Genomic DNA, 5514 nt, shown 5'->3' on the forward strand with positions numbered 1-5514 from the left:
CCATCTTGGGGAAAACGCTACACTGGAAGGACCTTGGTAGGTCGGCTGAACTGATTCGGGAAGCGGTTGGCAGCAGGGGTTACTTGAACCAGAACGGTTTCTATTCTGACAAAGAAACCACTGTTCTTTAAAGGGAAGGGCCACAGATTTAAATGCCAAAAATACAGAGATGGGGCAAATCAATGCTCCAGGTGGGGCGATGCGCCCACTGGCTCCATCATGGCCACAGCCCTGAAGGTAAAGGTGAGACACGGAGGAAAAGGAAGAGGAGGAGAAGACTGGATTTATACCCCGCCCTTCACTACCCAAAAGAGTCTCAAACCAGCCTACAATCCCTTTCCTTTCCTCTTCCCACAACAGACACCCTGTGAGGTAGGTGGGGCTGAGAGAGCTCTTTCGGGAATGGCTGTTGAGAGAACAGCTCTGAAAGGATTTGTGACTGACCCAAGGTCACGCCAGCAGCTGCATGTGGAGGAATACGGAATCAAACCCGGTTCTCCCAGATTAGAGTCCGTGCTCCTAACTGCCACACCAAACTGGCTCTAGTTTATCTAGCGGGACACTCCTCAGAAAAACTGAAAGTATGGAAGTAACAGGGCTTTATCAGCAGCATCGCACTCACCTGGAGAAGCGATTGGACATCCAGATTGGCGCATGTCTCTGTCGACTTCTGCCACCATCCTCTCGGGCAACCAAAAGTCATCTTTCCATGGAAGGGACGGTCACAGGGCTCGGTGCAGTCCTTTCCACTGACATGACAATTACCCACACATTTCTCTAGAAATCACATGGCGTGCAATAGCGTTAGTGGAAGGTAACACCAGTTGAAGTTCAGCGTCATTGCAGAAATGCTAGTGAGCCTTTCTGTCACCGTCCTCTGGCTCCTTCCAAATAGGGCTTGCCATCCCAATGGACCAGAAGCTCCAGGGAATGACATGAAAAAAATGTTTGCATTACCATAACTACACAAGAACTATTTTAGTGCTTCTGTACTAACAAGCTAAGTGGGGTGGGTACTTTGATGGGAGGCCACCAAGGGAGGCTGCAGAGGTAGGCAATGGCACGCCACCTCTGCTTCCCAATTGCCTTGAAAGCCCCATGCTGGGGCCACCATAAATCGACTGTGACTTGACGGTGCTTTATGCAGACCTCTCGGCAAGCTAAGCAAGGGTTGGTATTGAATGGGAGACCACCAAGAAAGACTCTGCAAAGGAAGGCCATGGCAAACCACCTTTGATTCCCACTCGCCTTGAAAGCCCCTTGCGGGGGGAAGCTAAGCAGGATTGGTGTAGGATGGGAGGCCACCAAGAAAGACTCTGCAAAGGAAGACAATGCCAAACCACCTTTGATTCCCACTGGCCTTGAAAGCCACTTCCTGGGGTCACCCTGAGTCAGTTGCGACTTGATGGCAACTCATTTCTAATTCGCTTTTTATTTGGTATTACTGCTCTGTAAAATGAAAGAGAGAAACTACACCCATCCATCAGACCATAAGCCTTAACAGGTGATGAATTCAACAGAAAATAGCGACAGAAGACAGGTTAGGGCAAAAATGCACAAATAACACTGGTTAAAAGGCGACAGACCACACCGAAAGGCAGCATCTGCACAGCTCAAAACCTTCCCATGTCCTTCCTCAGCTTTAGCACTTTCCGCACGAGGGGAACCAAGGAACAAAGCAGAGGAAAGTTTTTTGGGAATTCCATTACATCGACAGGCTTCACCTGTTTATGACTTACAAATATGTATAGGGCCTTCAGATGTGGAAAGCATCAGCCTACAAAAGCTTTTTTCATGATTTAGACCCTGGTTTATAGCCTCCGGGATGACGGCATGACCTACTTTAGACAATTCTGGAATCGCATGAACACACAAAACTGACTTATACCGAATCAGAACCTCAGTCCATCAAAGTCTACTCAGACTGGTAGTCTCTCTCCAGGGTCTCAGGCAGATGTGTGGCTCAAGTGGTTAAGACGCTGAACTGCAGGCTGTGGAAGGTTGGTAGCTCAGCAGTTCGAGATCCAAGTGTGGCGCAAGACGGAGTGAGCTCCCGTCTCTAGTTCCAGCTCCTGCCAACCTAGCCGTTCGAAAGCAAGAAATTGCAAGTAGATAAATAGGTACCACTTCGGTGGGAAGGTAACAGCGTTCCGTGCGCCTTGGTGTTTAGTCATGCCGGCCACATGACCACGGAAACATCTTCGGACAGCGCTGGATCTTCGGCTTTGAAACGGAGATGAGCACCGCAACCCTAGAGTCGGATTCGACTGGCTTTCGAGCAAGGGAACCTTTACCCTTGACCTTTTTTACTGCCAGATCTTTTAACTGGAGATGCCGGGGATTGAACCTGGGACTTTATGCAATGCCAAGCAGGTGCTCTACCACAGCCCCTTTCTAAAGTGATTACTTTCTGAATTTTTCCGAACATGCCATTACGCTATGAACATGGGCACTGCCATACGTAACAATACACATAGGACTGTAAATGGAATACGTACAAGCTTTTGGAAGCAATCCTACACAGATCTATTCAGAGGTTAAGTCCCATTTTGTTCCATGGGGGTTCCCTCCCAGGAATGTGCTCTTTGAATTACAGTGTCTGTCCGTGTAAACAGCTTCTTGTTGACAATGCAGAACCACTTGCAACACTGAGCTAATTGACTGTATTTGTTTTGAGAGCCTGCCCATATTGCCTAAGGCATACTGCGGGTGTTGTACCAGATTGGCTGATACAAAAGAACAAAATGGGCAGGAGAAAGGTAGCCTTGAACCCTTTTAAAGAAAACCTTGAAAACCTGCGTCTGGAAAGAAATAATGCTTATAATGGTGGTAAGGGACCAGAGCTTCCAATGCACCTAAAACAACAGTAGTACCTTGTTGATTTCTGCCCTTCTGTAGATTGTTGGAGATCTGAAAGATAATTCAAAGGATAAGCTGATGAAACAGGCTGGGTGTGAACAACAACTCGCTCCGAACCAACTCATCAGCATGTGGAATATTTGAGAAGTTACAAGTTCCAGAGTATCAGGCAAGCAATGTGTTCTCCGTCTCCAACCAAACATCATTTCTGGTCCATCCCAGGAAGATTGTGGCTCTTTTGTGAACAAAAAAATAACTAAAAAGACACACTGACTCCCACAAGCATTGGACCACGGCTTGACAGCTTTTTGTGTCTGCTAGAATTTGTGTGCCTGCAATGTGGATAGGAAATTCCATAGCCACTCAACTGGCAAGGTCCAGTTTTGAGGAAGGCCCGTGGCCAGGATTTTGTGCCTTGTGGGGCAATTTTTTCCCCTGGTGGGGCCGAAGTTCTCAGTGCAGAAAGAAAAGCCATTCAGCCAACAGAAAGCTGTGACCAGGATAGATCTCTAAAATGCAAGCTGTCAACCACTTTAGATGACAGTTCTCAGCGGCTAATCACTTCTGCCAGCTCAAGCAACAGTTCTGAGAACAAGCCGGCAGGTGGGGGTGATGACTTTGCTAGTCAAGGAAGCGAACACTTAGGCAGAAAAACTCTCTTATAGGAGACCAGTTTCTTGACACAGAATTAGAAGGGATCCTAGAGGTCACCTACTCCAATCCCCTTGCTCAGTACAAGAATTAGTCAGCTGCAGCACCCCACTCTGGTTAAAGGACAGCATGCCTTTGAATTAAAAAAAAAGATTAAAGAAAAAGCATTTACAGGAGAAATTCTTGTGGGGCTGTGCCTTCAAGAAAGGAGGCAGAGCCTCCAAAAGTTCCACCATAGCTATGGGCCTGTTTTGAGGTAACCTTGTGCCAATACTTATCACATACCCACCACTATTCTTGTGGAGAAGTGGCAGTGATAGAGTGAGAGATTCATGGTATCTTTGTAATGCAGCTCTGCCTTTGTTTCAAAACAAATGAAAAAAAGAATAGTCCCATTCATCAGGATAACAAAAATGAACCAGAAAACCAACAAACGGTTCATTTCATTTGTTCCCATGATGACATCATAGTGTTATCCTTCTCTCTGCATCATAAAAAAGTCCCAAAGCGGCTCACAACAAAAACCACTGAAACACAAACCAATAAAATTTTAAAAGCATAAAACAGGAAAGGCTTTCAGAGTCAGCAGATAATGAAAACAACAGTCATAGGAACAGCACAGAAAATGAATTTAAAATGTACATCAAAACCCAAAAAATAAATAAAACCAGGAACCAGAAAAGTATAAAAAGATACACTAATATATGTTCTCTGTCAGGTTACTGGAAAGTAGTTGAGTGGAAGAAGAAAGAAACACCTGTGATTCATGAACTTTTCCTGTTGTTGTTGTTCAGTCGCACAGTCGAGCCCGACTCTTCGCGACCCCATGGACCAGATCACGCCAGGCCTTCCTGTCTTCCGCCGTCCTCTGAAGTTAGCTCAACTTCATGTTCGTTGCATCGATGACACTGTCTAACCATCTCATCCTTTGCCGTCCCCGTCTTCTTTGACCTTCAATCTTTCCCAGCATCAGGGTCTTCTCCAGTGAGTGCTCCCGTCTCATTTGGTGGCCAAAGTATTTGAGCTTCAGGTTCATTATCTGGCCTTCCAGGGAACAGTCAGGGTTGATTTCTTTTAGGATTGACTGATTTGATCTTCTTGCAGTCCAAGGGACTCTCAAGAGTTCTCCAGCACCATAGTTCAAAAGAATCTATTCTTCGGCGCTCGGCCTTCCTTATAGTCCAACTCTCGCAGCCATACATGACTACTGGGAATACCATTGCTTTGACCATGCGGACTTTTGTTGGCAGGGTGATGTCTCTACTTTTTATCATGCTGTTTAGGTTTGCCATCACTTTCCTCCCAAGGAGCAGGCGTCTTTTAATTTCATGGCTGCTGTCACAGTCTGCGGTGATCTGGGATCCCAGGAACGTGAAGTCTGTCACTACTTCCACGACTTCCCCTATCTTTGCCAAGAAAACCCCATGGACAGTATCAAAAACCTTTCCTGTAGCTGGTTTTTAAACTGGGCTCTGAGGACAGATTTCTCGATGCCCCAGTCAACTACACCCGCATCAAGACTGGGGTGTAGTTACTTGGGGTAACAATTCCTGCCTGACATGAGGCATGGGGTTCTGTCATCATCTGTTGCTGCCGTCTATCGTTTTATCATTTTTATGATTTAATGGTTTTATGTGGTAAGCCGCCCTGGGCCCGTGGGGGTAGAGTGGGATATAAATTAAATAAATAAATAGAATAAACAAATAAGATTTTATTACTGGAGCCCTTTTGTTTTGATCAGAACTACAGCAGAAAGTGCTGCAACAGCATAGTACTTCACAGGGGTCGTTTCGTAGAAAAAGAGCTAGGGGAACTCATTAGCATAACTCATTAGCATATGCCACACCCCCTTGTTGAGCATAACTCATTAGCATATGCCACACCCCCTGACATCACCGGACGTGTGTCATAAGGCCACACCCCCTGACATCACCAGAAGTGTGTCATAAGGCCACACCCCCCGCCACCAATGGTCCTGGCCGCCGGGAGGGGCCCGGCGGTGTA

The 5514-nt window shown here is 46.4% G+C and overlaps 1 long non-coding RNA gene across 1 annotated transcript in view; it reads right to left on the reverse strand.

Annotated features, from left to right (window-relative positions):
- Nucleotides 1-628: 628 nt before the first annotated feature.
- The window catches only part of LOC107119271, a 16708-nt gene continuing 11822 nt past the window's right edge, over nt 629-5514 (reverse strand). Inside the window, exons 3-4 of the long non-coding RNA XR_001482790.1 lie at nt 2874-2910; nt 629-777 (exon numbers count right to left, since the gene is read on the reverse strand). This is a non-coding gene — a long non-coding RNA (uncharacterized LOC107119271). The remainder of the gene's footprint in view (nt 778-2873; nt 2911-5514) is intronic.

The sequence above is a fragment of the Gekko japonicus genome, unplaced genomic scaffold, assembly GCF_001447785.1.
Source record: "Gekko japonicus isolate JY-2015 unplaced genomic scaffold, Gekko_japonicus_V1.1 scaffold3686, whole genome shotgun sequence".
Lineage (NCBI taxonomy): Eukaryota > Metazoa > Chordata > Lepidosauria > Squamata > Gekkonidae > Gekko > Gekko japonicus.